This window comes from Schistocerca americana, chromosome 2 (genome assembly GCF_021461395.2).
Source record: "Schistocerca americana isolate TAMUIC-IGC-003095 chromosome 2, iqSchAmer2.1, whole genome shotgun sequence".
In the NCBI taxonomy this organism is placed as follows: domain Eukaryota; kingdom Metazoa; phylum Arthropoda; class Insecta; order Orthoptera; family Acrididae; genus Schistocerca; species Schistocerca americana.
Genome location: NC_060120.1, coordinates 1,003,897,921 through 1,003,916,620, shown reverse-complemented (window position 1 = coordinate 1,003,916,620; position 18,700 = coordinate 1,003,897,921). Strand labels below are relative to the sequence as shown.

Genomic DNA, 18,700 nt, shown 5'->3' with positions numbered 1-18,700 from the left:
CACAATGAGTGTGAAACCGGAGAACCGAGTATCTGCGCCATCGTTATAGGTTTGTCTGTCCCCGTGCTCAGTCTTTCCCGCCCACATTGTTGTCATGGCCGAGCTAGTAGCAGAAGTAGTGTTAGTGCAATACACTGTGGCGTAGTGATTGTGTTGTAGATGAATATGGAATCAAACAAAAGGAGAGTGTAAAACTTGCTACTGGTATTGATCCTATTTCTCTCAAATAACAATTTACTGTGTTGTGGAGGACACAGAACAAAGGAAGTCAAGAGTTAGGCGATTTAAAGTTAATACATTTGCCTATCAGTGATTTTCTGTACAGGTGGTATAATACACATAATCGCTCTATACAAACTGCTAGTGAAAATGTTTGATGTACCTTTTTTTTATTCTGTAAGGTGTCACAACATTGTTTCATCGTTAGAAATAATACAGGGTGTATCAAGAAGAATCATCCGGTTTGGTACGTTTATATTTTTCTGAAGCTAATAAACATACACAATGAATTTTGTTTTTTGGTGAACAAGAAACTCAAGAGGTTTTTCATACCTTTTCATAGGTGTTCAATATGCCCTCCTTGAGATGAACGGCATATGTCAATGCGGTATTCAAATTGTTACCACACTGCAGTGAACATGTATTGAGCTTCCATAGCTGCTGTTATGCGATACCTCAATTCATTTATTGTTGTTGGTAACGGATGCACCCCCACGTGAAATAATCGCATAGTCAGGTCCGGTGAACTTGGAGACCGGTTATGTAAGGATGAATAATTTGGTCCGGTGCGACAGATCCAACCTTCGGTAATACTTAGGTTTAAAAATTATTTCACTTCCTGATGCCAGTGTGGCGGTGCCACATCCTGTTGGTAAATGAAGTTGTTCTAATCGGTCTCCAGCTGTAGGAAAAGAAAGTTTTCAATCATATCAAGATACGTGTAAACAAAAATGAAGCATACAGCTTTTACCGTGAAACTGCACAAAACACATTAAATTTTGGAGAGTCTCATATCGTACAACTTCATGTTGTTCTGTACCCCACATTCTCACATTATGACGGTAAACCTTTCATTTAAATGGAATGTCACCTCGTCACTAAACAGTAAACTTGGAAGAAAACTGTTGTCCTCCACCTTGCCAAGAACTCAACACGTTGTTGTTGTTGTTGTTGTTGTTGGTCACCTTCACGAAGACCTTGCAGTAGCGGAATATTGCATTTTTTCGTGTGTAAACATGGACGCAACACACTCATCGGGGGCATATTGAGCTGTCGAGCTGTACGGCGAACGGATTTTTGCGAACTCTTGTGAAACTATGGCGGATGGTTCGACGTCTGTATCAGGCACTCGGGGGCGGCCCGGCGACTTTCCTTTACACAAACAACCTGTTTCTCGGAATAGTTCATGCCACATCGTCTAATGCTCTGTGCTGAAGGAGAATCCACACCATACCTGTACGAAAGTCGCGCTGAACAGTTATTATTACTGACTCGCACTGCGCAAAACGTAGAACGCGCTTTCTGTTGCCCCGACACCATTTTTACAAGAACTGAAGTGGGCGCACACTGCTGCTACGCATGGGGAACCATGTAAAACTTGTTTATTCTTTCCAACAGTACGTTGTTCACGCACATATCTCCAATTACTTAATAGTTACGATTGTTTATATCGGATGATTCTTTTTGATACACACAGTATAATGTAACACGGTCACTAGAAAAGAATAGAATATCAGCTAAACGGCATTTGACTAGCACTGCAATCCATAGCAGTAGCACATTTTTTTAAAAATTTTCCATCTTTGGCACAAAATTAGAAAATATGCTGCTGCTCTGCTAATTTCGGACTCATCTTTCGAATCAGATCATACAGAACACGCCGATATCGCTACGTACTATCGTGCTCTTACACCGTGTCAATAGTGAATAATCTAAGATTTGGAAAATCAGTGTTACCAACTTCTAGACTAGAAAGCTTTGTCGTCGTCGCTGCTCGTAGAATCGCTACAGCATAAGGTTTTTGGTACCTATTGTGTGAAACCATTATCTCTTTGTTTGCGTAAAATATGATTAGTCATATGTGGTTTGTGATGTTGCTGCTTAATTTTCTTCGGTTTTTGTATTTAATCGTGTGTATGAACTACGTAAGCGTAGGAACGTATTACTGAAATTGCCTTTAAACGGTTTGCTGCTGATCCTTCCTTATGCACCCCGCTGTTAACAATAACTGCGTGTTCGCGAAGACTAGGAAAATATCGCCGTTACAACTAATCGTATATACTCTGGGTAACTAACATCTGCAGCCGTGGAACAGCATACATATATTATTATATACATATATACAAATATTATTATATACATGACTCGGTAATAATTTATAGTAAAATTAAAAACACTTCGAAAACGTTAACCAGTAACAATTTATTATATTTTACTCGCTTTCCAAGGACGAATAACTATATTCGGGTACATGTCTTTATAGTCCCGGTGCTACTGACTGTCCGGACACTATTTATGCCTTTTCGGCAGGAAGTAGTTAAATTACATGTGTAATGTCATATTCACATTTATGGTGCCGGTCCCGTAGTGGGAAAATTTTGTAATAACACCTGAAACACCCGAAGTTCTCTGTATTATCCCAATTTTTGTCTTTGGCGTTAGTTTTGTAAAGACAGTTTAAAAGCCAAGAAATTGTCATGAAGTGTAATAGAACATTCACAAATCGTAAACGTAAATTTGCCTCACGCTCTCAGCTTTCCAGCGGGGTGTCCGCATTCACACAGAAATAACAGTCCACTCAACGAAGGAAATTCAGAGTAAAAATTTATGTAGTCGCGAATTTTTGTACAACGATAGGTGGGAGTGTAATGGATAACCCATTACTGGTGGGAGGTTAGATGGGACCGTTTATCGGTCTTATTTGATGTTTTCTTGAATATCTCGAAAAACGCAGCTCCTAGCGATCTACGTCTACATCTACATCGATATTCTGCAAATCACACTTGGTCCTTGGCAGAGGGTTCACCGAACAAACTTCACAGTTCTCTATTATTCCAGTCTCGTATGTCGCGCGGAAAGAACGAACACCTATATGTTTCCGTACGAGCTCTGATTTCCCTATTTTATCGTGGTGACCGTTTCTCCATATTTAGGTCAGTGTCAAAATATTTTCGCATTCGGAGGAGAACGTTGGTGATAGGAATTTCATGAGGAGATTCCGTCGCAACGAAAAAGTCTTTGTTTTAATGGTGTCGTGCCCAAATCCTGTATCATTTCAGGGCCACTCTCTCCCGTATTTCGCGATAATAAAAAACGTGCCGCCATTCTTTGAACTTACTTGATGTACTCCGTCAGTCCCATCCGGTAAGAATCCCACACGACGCAGCAGTATTCTAAAAGACACGAACAAGTGTAGAGTAGGCAGTCTCCTTAGTAGGTCTGTTACATTTTCTAAGTGTCCTGCCAAAAACTACGCAGTCTTTGGTTAGCCTTCCCCACAACATTTTCTGTGTGCTCCTTCCAATTTAAGTTGTTCGTAATTGTAATACCTAGGTATTTAGTTGAATTTACGGCCTTTCTATTTGACTGTTTTGTCGTTTAACCGAAGTTTAACGAATTCCTTTTAGCACTCATGCGGATGTCCTTACACTTTCGTTATGTAGAGCCAATTTTCGCACCATTCAGATATCTTTTCTAAATCATTTTGCAATTTGTTTTGATGTTCTGATGACTTTATTAGCCGATAAACGACAGCGTCATCTGCAAACAACCCATTACGACTGCTCAGATTGTCTCCCAAATCGTTTATAGAAATAAGGAACAGCAAGAGGCCTATAACACTACCTTGGGGAACGCTAGATATCACTTTTGTTTTACTTGATGACTTTCCATCAATTACTACGAACTGTGACCTCTCTGACAGGAAATCACAAATCCAGTCACATCAGTGAGACGATATTCTATAAGCACGCAATTTCACTACAAGCCGCTTGAAATCCAGAAATACGGAATCAGTCTGATATCCCTTGTCAATAGCGCTCAACACTTCATGCTAATAAAGAGCTAGTTGTGTTTCACAAGAACGATGTTTTCTAAATCCATGTTGACTATATGTCAATAGGCCATTTACATCGAGGTAATTCATAATGTTCTAACACAATATATGTTCCAAAATCCTGCTGCATGTCGACGTTAATGATACGGGCCTGTAATTTAGTGGACTGCACCTACTACCTTTCTTGAATATTGGTGTGACCTATGCAACTTTCCAGTCTTTGGATACGGACCTTTCGTGGAGCGAACGGTTGTATATGATTGTTAACTATGGTACTAATGCATCAGCATAGTTCGCACAGTACAAAATTTAAACTACATTAAATTTCCTACAAAATGTCCTATTGGTATTTTCTCTAGGACTAAAACTTTACCGGCCGCTGTGGCCGAGCGGTTCTAGGCGCTTCAGTCCGGAACTGTGCTGCTGCTACGGTCGCAGCTTCGAATCCTGCCACGGGCATGGATGTGTGTGATGTCCTTAGGTTAGTTAGTTTTAATTAGTTCTAAGTATAGGGGACTGATGACCTCAGATGTTAAGTCTTATACTGCTTAGAGACATTAGAACCATTTCAACTAAAATTTTCCGCATAGCAAGCTATGAGAAAATCGCAGAATATTATAGGGTTGTAATTGATGTTTATTGTTAAATGAAGCGGGTTAAGAACAGATATTAAATGTGTGTACCATATTTAAGGACAGTAGAACCGTATTGCGGGATAAATTTTGTTCTGGAGGTCATAACAGGATGTAAAGACGGGGTTCGAATTGGAAGCGTGAGGGAAGGTAGTTGCCGGATTGTGCTTGTGTACTTTCCTCCTTCATTGGTCTGCTGAATGAAGAGCGAGTAGGCAGTCCCCCAATTCTTTCTACCGCTCTGTCTCAAAAAGCAACTACAGGGTGTTTCACTAAGTTACACCGACCCTTCCGCAGCTCTCCTTATAAATCACTGGCGACGCAGTGTGCAAACATGCTTGGGGGTGTTTATTTTCCACGAAGTGCGTTAACACTACATGGATAACAGATATGAAATACTAACGTAGGAAATGCTTGTGGAGAAAGGGAAAAAGATTCTAAGTCGTCTTGCGCGGCAGCTGTAGCGTTCTTCCAGAAAAGGCAACTTCCCCCACCCCGAGTGCTGCTCCATTAAGTTTAAAGACAGATTATACTCCCTAGCATACCCTGTCCAGTTCTCTCTTGCGAATAGACAAAATAATTTCACTTAATTCGTGTTTATATTTCGGTGGTATTTTCAGTTTATCGAGTACTTATTTGCAGCTAAGAAGAGCTATTACGTAAAAAATGCTAAACTGCTGGAGCTGTCAGCAGTTCACCATACTGAAGAGCCAGCCCCAAATGTAACACGCTGTTCGTTGTCTCCAGTATCACTGGCTGGAATACCTTTCGCAGCCTAAGGGGAGCCGGAGGTGGTCAAATCCAAAAAATTACGATTTTTTTTTTTGTTACCGAGAATTAATTGGAACATTCCTCTTTAATGTAAACTTTGAATTATTGTTCTACTCGCCCTAGAAGTGGAGTTACTACCATTTTCCCCCACGCCTGCAGAGGAAATGGGTGGCCGCAGAATGCATCTAATACCCTCTCGTGACTTCCTGGCGAACTGCTTGGGATTTTCTCGGCATACAGCGCCTTATGTTACGCATACAGCGAGTGTGCAAGGGTTGGCTGCATTGTTTTCTGTGAAAAATGAAGCGCTAAGAGTGCGGAACATCGTCTCTTTGCTGTTTACCGTTTCGGCTTCGAAGGCTCAAACAAACTTTGGGTTCAAGTAAGCTCAGTGATGGAAAGACAATAGGAGGGGAGGCAGGCTTACTGATGTGATTGAACGTCTACAGAGATACTATGGGTATGCTATAAGGCAAAATACTAGTAATGTTAGTGACATTCGAAAAGCAGTGTGGGCATTGTTCCTTCATACTGCCTCTTCCAATGCCTGTGCCCAAAAGATTCCTGGTGCAAATATAATGCAAAAAAGGACTATGATCACAAACATGGTTTGCCAGCAGCTGTGATAAATACAATAAAACCAATTTTTCATGACTTAGCACAGCCAGAACTGTTACACAAATGTCTACACGGAAAGACGCAGAATCCTAATGAGAGCGTAAACAATTTGATTTGGAAAGTGATTCCTAAAAGGGTGTTTGTAAGCATAAAAACACTGCACTTTGGCATTTATGATGCAATAGCAACCTACAACCAAGGGAACAGTGTTAAGTTCTGAAGGCATTAGGATTTACAGCTGGGGTGAACACTGTGCGACCACTAAGAAATATTGACAGAGAAAGGATAAGAGGAGCAGAAAGAAGAGAAGGGCATATGAAGTATGATGGAACAACAGGCCAGAAAAGAAGACAGAAGAGGAAGCTTTTGGAGGATGAAGAAGAAGATCCTGATAATCCATCCTATAGTGCAGGAATGTATTGAGAAACTTTGATAGCCATTTCCCGTAAATTAAAATTTTTCGAATATAAGGAACATTTTCTCAAAATCCTCTCAAGCTAGAGAGATGAAATTTTTATACAGCACTCCTAGTGGTCAAACTTACATTGTAACATAGCCATTTGGCAATATGTTCAGTAGTTTCATTTCAGTTTAATTAAAGCAATTATTTGTAAAAAAATTTGGGTCATTAATTAAAAAAAATAATTGGAAGGAAACTAGAAAAGATACTCTAAAATCCCTCTGTCATAACTGCAATACTAAACCACTCTATATGTAAAAAAAAAATTCAAATTTTTCTATTTGGTAGTTTATTCATAAATGTTCCTCGAACTCAGTGATTTTAACATGGGCAGTATACGCACCTCCGGCTCCCCTTAAGAGTATCAAATGCCACGCCCCGGCCCCAGCTACCCCAACATCGGAAGAGGCCCAGAAGTTTAAATTGGCTCCCTCTGAAAAAGACGTAGATCAGTTTAGTACTAGGGAACGTCAGATATTTCAACACAAGTCAAGCAGTCCATTACAGGCGATTACTGCCCTTCCATCAGACATATTAACACCCACATTGTAAGAGATACGCAGGATGTGTAGTAAGTCGCTGCACTCAATGCAGCCCACTCTACAAGTGCCAGTAGTTACATAATCCAAGAAATTTATGCAGTCTACCAGTACCACAAATAATAAGAGAAATGCAGTAACTTTCTGGTTATTCATTGTTTCACCACCAAATACAAGGCTTTGCAGTACGCTGTAAATGACAGACAACAGCAAGATGCCACATTTGCCAATCCAGTCCCTTTCTAACCAACACTACACAAGTCATTGACAACACACTTCCAAATGAAACACTTCTCAGCCAGTTTCTTGGAGCGCTTTTTCATAAAAACTCACGTAACAGCTGCAGATAAGTACTCAATAATCCACTCTGTAATCTACTATACTGGGTGTTACGAAACTTTTCGTTAAAGTTAATACAGAAGGTAGAGTACACCAAAGCAAGAACATTAGTTAAGGTACATATGGTCGTTGACGGCAGTTTGTGATGTTAGGGACGATTTACGCGAAAGGTAATTTAGTATGCTAATTACAGCAGTGGTAATCACAGGAACTGTTCCAATGCACGACCATTGTCCTGTATGCACGCAGTACATCGTCTGACCACTGACTGTTGTGTCCGTTTGAAGATTCCTGGTATGTCACAGAGGTACCAGCAGCAATTGCAGTTTAAGCGACGAGGTCTTCCTCTGTTCCACAGCGGTTTCATTCACCGACTGCTTCATATGCCCTCAGAGGAATAAATCCATACACGTGAGGCCAGGTGACCTGGGTATCCAGGCCACAAGGCGACCTCGGCCGATCCATTTATTCCTGATGTTGGCTCGCGGATGATCCGTCATATCACTGCTGAAACAGACTGGCACCCCATCGTGCTGGAAGTACGTCCTTTATCGAACGTCCAGAAGTAGACTCGGGCAGTGCAGCGAACCACCCGTACACAAAGTTTTGAATGTCAGTTGACACTCCCAGTCAGCAACACTGGCGTATTTTCTTTATCGACTTATATTCGATGTTATCTCCCTCCTGTATTAATATGAATAGTTTCGGAACACACTGTGTAAATACGAGCTCCAAGAAATTATTTTGCAGACTTTCATAAGAGAACTGGAAAGGAAACGTTGGGGAGATATGGTCTGTCTGTATATTGAAAAGCGAGCAGCGTTCGTTGTGGGAGGAAGTCTCCTCTCCCGAAAGAATGCTACAACGGCTGCACGGGATAATTACGACTCTATTTCCGCGGCAACAGTGTAGACAAGTGTGCAGAAATTTTCGTTTGTTTAATTAGCAACTCATATCTGTATTCAATGTAGTGTTAACATGCTTAGTGGAAAAGAAATTATGGGAAACCACGAGAAACCTGAATGGCCGCTCCTCATGAATGAGTAATCATTGCAGGCAAGAAAGGACGTCGCAGTAGCTTGCGCGAAGGGCTTGTGAGTTTGAAATTATTTTATGATTTTGTTTAGTTACTTACGGCATTCATTGGTAACGAGGTAGTATATTCAGGATAAAAGAAAAGATACGGCATACGGAGTGGCATCTAAATTGAAATATCCGCTTTTATTTGCTACATAAATACATAATGCTTAGAGGAATCTATCTCCTTCACACGCAAGTCATTGTTTCAGTTACTTCATGATGCTTCGAATAAAGCTGAAAGCATTTGCAGAACTTATCACAATTGTAAAAGACGTCAGAACCAAATTACTGAGATAGGTACATTTCGTAGTTGGAACGGCCTAATCTCCTTATAAGGCCAGTTACAGCTATCCTAAAAGTCTTAATAGTTAGTTACTACAGTGACATAAAGCTGACCTCAACTTAAAAAGTGATTTGAACATCGCTGTGCTTTATTATGTATAGTTCTGTTGCTGACGTACCCAGCCGACTGTGGGAAGACCTACATTGTAACGTAAAAACAGGATCACGCTGTAAATTTGAATTTTTCGTGTATACAGATCATCGCGTGAGGTAAAAGCGAAAGGCGAGCTACTCCTACCCCTCCCAAAAAGGGTGCCGACTGAGAATTGATTCCCGGATCTTGCGATTTGTGACACCGAATAAGCCACCAAGCCACAATCATAACAAAATAAAATACATAGGAAACTGGATCAGGCGAATCACACATCCAGAATCAGACTAGGTATTAGTTTTCTTTAAACGTCTTTAGGATGCTGGTTTCGATGCAAATTCCGGTCGGTCCCCCGCAGTACGGGATCCTGCTATACGCTGTGCTGCGCGCAGAGCTGCGTTGCGGTTGGCCCCGCTGGCTGGGGTGCTGCGGGTCACCGGTTCAAACCTGACCAGCTGCAATTATTTGTCCCTTTGTATTTATCATTTATGGCAGTTCCTCGAAATTTGTAATATTTGTATACTCTGTAAGTATTCGACGTCTGTTACTTTGCACTGTCCGTCCGGGAGTCACTTCTGTTCTGTGCGTTGGTTTTCGTAATAAACGTAATTTCGGTGCTAAAGTATATTATATCATTGTCAACCTCCCTTTCGAATTTGGACTTGATTCTAGTTACTATGTGACAACATTGTAATAACGATGACGTAGACATGTGTTTTTGTTCTCGTCTTAGCGAGGACGTGATATTGTCTTCATGATTGCCCTGATTGGGCGATCTTACTCCACTTACTTCGTTCAAGCTGCTCTTTAGCCTTGTGTTCCCCTCCTGCAGAATGCATTTTGAGGAGCCCCGCCCACCTCCTACTGAAGCACCGCCGTAGCCCCGGGACCGCGCGAGGTGGGGGCAGCTCTATAGCAGCGCCGCCCCGGAGATAGGCCGCATCGATTTGCACCACCGCGAGCCACTGGCCAGGAAGGATGTAAACACTCCCGGCTCCAGTTGGAATTTTTATCGGCGCCTGGCCGGCTGCAGCCTCACAGGCGAGGGCGTGCTTTATTGATCCGTTCCGGCAGTGGCATCGCGTGAGGCGTCCCGAGGACAGGATACGGGCTGCGGCAGGGACGTGCGAGGAGCGCAAGCGCACTGTGACGTCACGCGGCTATCGATCACGTCGTGTCGCCTAGGCGCGGTGGCGCGTCTAGAAGCCGTCCGGAGAAGCTGCCGGCAATTAGTGGCGCTGGCGCATTGATCTGGCCTGCCCTCTCCTCACTCCACCCCTCCCCACCCCGCCCCCTACCGTTGACCGTCACCGGAACATTTCTCTCGCCAGCTCAGGTCGTTCCTGTCCGCGCAAGCACCACAGACTCCACCAAACGTGCTTGGGACGACACGTTGCCTTTCCTTGGGCAGAAATGATTGACTGTACTTCAAGCTATTATAGGTACTAAACATCATCGGTGTGGATTCGACAAGCAGTTTTTTCTTCAGTTACAATTAATAAATTTTGTAATTAGTATCAGTGAAGTCAGGCACGGCGACACTGTCTGTAAAAGACTGCTATTCGAACCCTGATCTGTTTGTCGCGAGCAGTCGGCTAAATAAATTTCGCTAACGAGCTTGCCTTCAGGATTGAGTCAAACTTGCAATGTCGCTGACGCTTCTCTCTAATATCTTTCGAACAGCACAATACTATACATTCTCCTTCGCTTGGTATTCTTACATTGGAAAAAAATAAAAAAATAAAATAAAAAATCAGTCAGAAGAGTGGGAGGAAACAAATTAAAACTTCACGAATTGACAGGGTCTGTGATATAAATTCATTTCTTAGAGATTTACAAATAATTTGGCAGTATGATCCACTTATCAGTATAAGTTACACCCTATTTGGTGTGGATGTATGTGCCGATGCACTTGGGAGGGGTGTCATAAAGTCATTGCATCCTCTCCTTAGACAAGCTCTCGTACAGCTGTTAACTAGTCTTTGATATCCTGGAGACTGGCGCTCGAACGTTGTTGATGTCCGTGCTTGCTCCTACATATGTTACATCGGGGAGAGATGTAGGATCGTGCTGGCCACGGGAGTACCTCAGTATCACGCACACACTTCATAGAGGGTAGTTGTGGAGCGTTCAGAAAGACAACGCCTGAGAGCACCACTTGTGAGCGACCTTTTACATGTGTAAACTGCCCAAAATACCACCCCTCTCGTTCGCCGAATCAGTTTTCAAGGGGGAGAAGAAAATCCATGGAATTATGGTGCGTGACTGCCTGCCCAAGGTACTAAGAAACAGTTCGAACGATTCCCCCCGTTCAATAGGACGTCAAACTTTGCTAACATAGTGTCGTATCCACACCCAGCGCAGTGACAGGATTTCAAATAGCAACTCCTGGCTCCAGCCATAGTCAATGCCTGTTTTCAGTCGAGGGAAGGGACATCGCCTCACTCGACCCCCAGACTCACAGCATCGGTGGTAACCACCCTGTTGGTGCAGCCGGAGATAGCTCGACCTCTCCGGCATCATCAGGGAAGAGGTCACCTGCCAAGGTGCTCCCCTCCCAGGACGAAACAGACCAGCAATCTGCCGACAGTAAATGACTGACAGAGCTACGGGCTATGGATCGTAGAAAATCGCGATACTCTTCTGTCCCGGAGAAGTCAAGACCAAAGAATCCTGACAGAAACCGAAACCTCACAGGGACAAGAAGGAAGATCGAAAGTTAAACAAAATTCCGTTGTTTCGGTCGATCTGGCCTTCTTCCCTCCCAGAGGTCAAGCCTGTGTAAACCGATGAACTATACATCCAGGTTGCAGGACTCAGCAGCAAAGTTATTCCTTTTCTTTTCCCGTTCCCACTTCTCTGCTTTCTCGGATCCCAGTCATATCACCAACTGGTCGAGCTCCGTCAGTTAATGGCTACTCACTCTGTAGTTGGTGTGGCACATCACGAGACACGGTTCTCGGAAACCCAACTCCTTATTATTAAAAGCTACGAATCCTACTGTGAAAATCGCACTAGCATCGAGAGGGCATATGGAGGCCTTCACATTCATCTTAGATCTTACTCTTCAGCCCTAGCATCTCACTCTTGATGTGGTGGTGCTTCCGTGGCGACCTCTGCGACAGCGACCAGTTTTCCTATCACAGCCTCTTTTCCTGCGCAATCACCAGTGGAAGATGGAGCCAATGGTTACTTAGAAAAGCCAAGTGGCAAGCTTTCCCCTCCGAAACAACTTTCGAAATTAGTCAAGAGAAAGATTTCGAAGGAGTGATATAAGATAAATCGACACGATTATACACGCTGTGGAAGCACCTATGCCCCATTCTTCTGCCCCTTCCCGCCGGAAACCTGTGCCATGGTGTTCTGAAGAAATAAGTGCAGCTATCAGAGAGCGTCGAAGGCCACTTTAACGACACAAGCACCATCTTTATGCGGAACATTTGATAGACTTCGAACGAAGGCACTTTTTTTCTTTTTTAATCAAGAAGAGAAAAGCAAAAGGGTTGTGAAGAGTACGTATCATCTCAAGTATGGACTAAACTCCGCCGCATTTGCGTCTACCCACCGTTCACAGTAGTTCCCTGCCTCTCTCTTAATGGTGACATCTGTACTGATTCTGCGGTCATTGCTGAATGTTTAGCGATGTAATTCGCCGAAGTGTCCGCATGTAATAGTACCATCCTAATTTCCTGACCCGGAAACGCCCGGCGGAGCGCAGTGACTTATCCTACCGCGCGTTAGGCATTGAAACATACAGTGTTCCATTTAGTGATTGAGAGTTCGGCAGCGCTTTAGCAGTGTGTCCCGATGCATACCCTGGAACCGATAAAATCGACCTTCGGAACAACAGCTCAAAAAACATGCTCGGGGTTTTTAGTCGCATATGGCGGGAAGGAGAGTGAACCATCTTTTGCAACCGCAGTCAGTGGTATTGTGACTGCAGTGACACCCACGGTTTCACTGCCACTGTGTGGCAGTGAGACACAGTTGGGCACCGCAGAGTCGCACTAGCATCAGGGGGCCACATAGAAAGTGAAAAAGTGGTCGCTGGATCATGGACATCAATTTCCGCCCACGAAAACTCATATCTTACACTTTTGTAGACTCAAGACTATGCATCCTGACCCAGAACTTCACGGTACTTGAAGCCGTTGGAACACGATTTTTAGGCCTTGGTTATCGTTTGTGTGCTAGATCAAGGCAATTTGCACAAGGGCATTTAGTACCCTCGGATTTCAAAGGGTCATCTCGTGGTTTGCAGACCGCAAGGTTCTTCTGCAGTTCTATAAAAATTTGATTTTATCCCAACCGAAAGATGTGTGTGTTGTTTACGGGTCCGCATAGCCATCTACTGCGCTCGTTAGATCCTGTTCACACAGGTGTGCGGTTGGCAACCGGAGCTTTCTGGTGGAAGCTGGTATCAGACAATTGATGGTCAGATGCCAGCAACTCTTGGCGAACTGTGGGGTCACAATCTGCCAAATACCTGTCCATCCGTGTTACTCGACTGTTTCACAACCAACAGTTCAGACTGTTCACTAATCGCCCAAAAGTGGGTAGATTAGATGGAGTAAGATTGGAGGCTCTGTGCATACATGTAGTTCCCTCTCTGCATCCCCCCGTGGTGTGCACTCAGTCCTATGATTTGGATGGACCTCTTTTGTGGCCCCAAGGAAAATGCTGACCCCACCGTTCTCAGATGCCTATCCTATTCGGTTCTCCACGACTACCCAAATTCAGCATGCATCTACGCAGGTGGATCGATTGTCGGTGACAGCATTGGATGTGCTTTTGCACACGCCAGGAGAGACACGGAGTATTCTCTGATGAGTGCATGCAGAGTTGTCTCCATATTACGGGCTCTGCAGTACGTTAAAAACCTTGCCACTAGGGATTCCTTGTTGTAGCGACTCCATGAGTGGCTGACAAGGGTGTCTCATTGCTAATACCAAGATAATAGATGACAGCCATAGCTCCGAAACGACAGTAACATTTGTCTGGACACCGAGCCACGTCTGGGGGAAATGAACTAGCATATTTATTCTCTCATTGTTTACCTTGCTGGCTGATCTGAGACGAGCATCAGCCTATCTACCTTCGAAGGGGTAACAGCTAACAGTGCCGTACATTTGCTGAGGGAAAACGAAGTTTGTAGTAAAATTTATGCGTCTCAACGTTCGGTGTGTCTGAGGTGGTTGTGGAAGGAGCATCTCTCGCAGCGGGGTGTGCCCCGAGTGGTCACCATCTACTTACTACCTCTGCACAGATAGGGATTTTTAGATTTGTTGTGTATGTACACTCCTGGAAATGGAAAAAAGAACACATTGACACCGGTGTGTCAGACCCACCATACTTGCTCCGGACACTGCGAGAGGGCTGTACAAGCAATGATCACATGCACGGCACAGTGGACACACCAGGAACCGCGGTGTTGGCCGTCGAATGGCGCTAGCTGCGCAGCATTTGTGCACCGCCGCCGTCAGTGTCAGCCAGTTTGCCGTGGCATACGGAGCTCCATCGCATTCTTTAACACTGGTAGCATGCCGCGACAGCGTGGACGTGAACCGTATGTGCAGTTGACGGACTTTGAGCGAGGGCGTATAGTGGGCATGCGGGAGGCCGGGTGGACGTACCGCCGAATTGCTCAACACGTGGGGCGTGAGGTCTCCACAGTACATCGATGTTGTCGCCAGTGGTCGGCGGAAGGTGCACGTGCCCGTCGACCTGGGACCGGACGGCAGCGACGCACGGATGCACGCCAAGACCATAGGATCCTACGCAGTGCTGTAGGGGACCGCACCGCCACTTCCCAGCAAATTAGGGACACTGTTGCTCCTGGGGTATCGGCGAGGACCATTCGCAACCGTCTCCATGAAGCTGGGCTACGGTCCCGCACACCGTTAGGCCGTCTTCCGCTCACGCCCCAACATCGTGCATCCCGCCTCCAGTGGTGTCGCGACAGGCGTGAATGGAGGGACGAATGGAGACGTGTCGTCTTCAGCGATGAGAGTCGCTTCTGCCTTGGTGCCAATGATGGTCGTATGCGTGTTTGGCGCCGTGCAGGTGAGCGCCACAATCAGGACTGCATACGACCGAGGCACACAGGGCCAACACCCGGCATCATGGTGTGGGGAGCGATCTCCTACACTGGCCGTACACCACTGGTGATCGTCGAGGGGACACTGAATAGTGCACGGTACATCCAAACCGTCATCGAACCCATCGTTCTACCATTGCTAGACCGGCAAGGGAACTTGCTGTTCCAACAGGACAATGCACGTCCGCATGTATCCCGTGCCACCCAACGTGCTCTAGAAGGTGTAAGTCAACTACCCTGGCCAGCAAGATCTCCGGATCTGTCCCCCATTGAGCATGTTTGGGACTGGATGAAGCGTCGTCTCACGCGGTCTGCACGTCCAGCACGAACGCTGGTCCAACTGAGGCGCCAGGTGGAAATGGCATGGCAAGCCGTTCCACAGGACTACATCCAGCATCTCTACGATCGTCTCCATGGGAGAATAGCAGCCTGCATTGCTGCGAAAGGTGGATATACACTGCACTAGTGCCGACATTGTGCATGCTCTGTTGTCTGTGTGCCTGTGGTTCTGTCAGTGTGATCATGTGATGTATCTGACCCCAGGAATGTGTCGATAAAGTTTCCCCTTCCTGGGACAATGAATTCACGATGTTCTTATTTCAATTTCCAGGAGTGTATTTTATTTACATACATACTCCGCAAGCCGGTGTATGATGCTTGGATGCTTGGCGGAGGGTACCTTATACCACTACTAGTCATTTTCTTTCCTGTTCCACTCGCAAATAGAGCGGTTGACTATATACCTCGGTACGAGTCCTAATTTCTCGAATCTTGTCCTCGTGGTCCTTACACGAAATGTACGTTTGTGGCTGTAGACTCATTCTGCAGCGAGCTTGAAAACACGGTTGTCTAAACTTCATAAAAAGTGTGTAGAGAACGCGACATCGTCTTCCCTGCAGGGACTCCCATTTGAAGTCGTGAAGCATTTCTGTAATAATCGCCTTTTGATCGAACAAATGTAGCAGAAAGTCTATGAGTAGCATCGATGTCTTCCTTTAATCTGACCTGTTGAGGTCCCAAACAGTAACACTTCCATAAAATTCTTATGCTGTTTTCGTACATTAGTGCATTTTTTCCTACTCATTTGCATTAAATTACATTTTTTCGATATTTACAGCAAGCTGCCACTTCTCGCACCAAATGGAAACCCTGTGCAAGTCGTCATGTATATTCCTACAGTCATTCAGTGACACCATACCGTATGCCACAGCTTCATCAGCGAACAGCCACATATTGCTGCTGATCATGTCCGCCAGATTATTTATATATATATGGAGAATAAGAAAACTTTCCTGGAACACACGTGAAGATATCCTTGACTGATGAACGCTCTCCGTCCAGAACAACGTATTGGTTTTTGTTATTGGTATTGGTTTTTGTTACTTACGGAGCCTTAAGAGTCCGTCACATTTCTGGGAACCTAATTCTTATTCTCAGACCTTGTTAAATAGTCGGCATTGGGGCAGTGTTTCAAACGCTTTTCTGCCTTTTGCTCTTCGTCCATAGTTCTCAGGATATCGTGAGGAAAGGGCTCAGGATATCATGTGAGGAAAGGGCAAGTAGTTTCGCACTAGCGATACTTTCTAAATCCGTGCTGATTTGTTGACAGAAGTTTTACCACCTCAAGGAAATTTTTTTGTATTCGAGCTGAGAATATTTTCAAGAATTCTGTAACAAACCTGTTTAGAGGACATAGCCTTCTAATTTTTCAGGTCCGTTCTGCTACGGTTTTTATATCTTGGAGTCACATGCAATTTTTTCAGTCATCTGGGACTTGGCGGTGGGCGAGATATACGCGATAAATGTAAAATCGAGTTGGGATTCCATCTGGACTTCCTACGTTTTTGTTTTCAAGTCTTTCATTTGCTTCTCAACGTCAGGGATGCCTATTTATATATCTTCCATGCGGTAGTCTGTGCGACGGTCCAACAGAGGTATGCCTATACAATTTTCCTGGGTCATTGATTTTTTTAAACGCGAAGTTTAAGACTTCAGCTTTCGTTTTGCAATCTTCTATTGCCACATCAGACTAGCCAACGAGTGACTGGATAGAAGCCTTCGACCAGCTTAGGGATTTACGTAAGACCAGAATTTTCGTTACGATATTGCAGTGCCTGTGGTGTTCTAATTACGATGCAAAGTTCCTTTAGGCGCTGCGGCGACTACACCCGTTATGAAATACTTTAAATGTATTCACAACTACGATTAAGGACAACAATCAGCCGTATAATGGACTCTTCTGTGCTTCATGACAAGAAATTTTGTTAAGTTATGTCGGTGGTATTGGTATGATTTGCGTGTCGATATTTTTACGGATGCACGAATTTCAGGTAACTTTTGCCTGTATTTTTTTGAACCGAGAATGCAATAGTCTCGACTTCCTCAGCATTTTCCAATTTTTTTTTTTTTATTAAACCACGATGTAAGTTTTCCACACTTAATCAGATACTTCTCCACAGAGTGATTTACAATCAGCTGAAAATTTAGACCGTAGTTCCTCTGTGTCCATCATATTGGAACTAAACGATGCCGCTCATTGTTTAAGTGGGATACTGACAACTGCTTATCTGCTCTTTCTAGCAAAAATATTCTCCTAGGCTTCTTGATAGTTTTATTAACCATAGTAACCATCGTTACTATGACATAATCATTAATCCCTATCTGTATATTGACACTGTGGAAAAAGTCAGGCCTGTTTGTCGTTGCAAGATCTAAAATATTTTCATTACGAGTGACCCGTCGAACTAGTTCCTCAAGACAATTTTCGGAAAACTTGTTCAAAACTAATTCGGGAGCTCGCACTTGCCATCTGAAACGAGTCCAGAGACATGTCTCAGTCTATATTCGAAAGATTAAAGTCGCTTAACTGATATTGCCTGCTTCTTGGTATTTCGCCAGTACTGAACGTAGACTTTGAATGATTCTAAAACTGTCACGAAGGAATCGGGTGACCGATAAAAACATCCCATAACTAACTTAAGTGTACCTAGACTTGCGTCTTAATAACTTCACAGTTCTACTCAGGTTCGACCTGGTTACACACAACATGTAAAAGTCACGAGAAAGCGGTATACACATATACAGACGGCGGTAGTGTCGCATACACAAGGTATAAAAGGGCAGTTCACTGACGGAGCTGTCATGTATACTCATGTGGAAAGGTTACCGACGTGATTATTGGAGCACGACGTGAGTCAACGGACTTTGAACGCAGAATGGTGGTAGGAACTAGACGCATGAGACGTTCCATTTCGGAAATCGCGATCCACAGTGTCGAAGAGTGTGCCGAGAATGCCAAATTTCAGACATTACCTCTCGCAACGGACAACGCAGTGGCCTGTGACCTTCACTTAATGACAGAGAGCAGCGGCTTTTCGTAGAGTTGTCAGTGCTAACATACTAGTAACACTTCGAGAAATAACCGCAGAGATCAATGTGGGCTTTTGTGTTAGCAGAAAGCCAACACCGTCTTACGAGTGGAGGCCGAAATGCACGCGTTTTAGCTCACGCAGGCTGGCTTGAGGAGGGAAGAACTATACTGACGTGAGGTCTGGAACATGACAAGGAATGAGAATTCAGAAAGCGGACGTAATTAGTTTGATACTTAACTTTAATCCATTAATGATGAACGTCGCTCTTGACGGTACATGATTCACAATATTATCTGTTCAGAATAC

At 44.2% G+C, this 18,700-nt stretch overlaps 1 protein-coding gene across 1 annotated transcript in view; it reads left to right on the top strand.

Annotated features, from left to right (window-relative positions):
* The window catches only part of LOC124596309 (histone acetyltransferase KAT6B-like), a 276,099-nt gene that overhangs the window by 142,062 nt on the left and 115,337 nt on the right, over window positions 1-18,700 (top strand). The gene's annotated exons all lie outside the window — the stretch shown is intronic.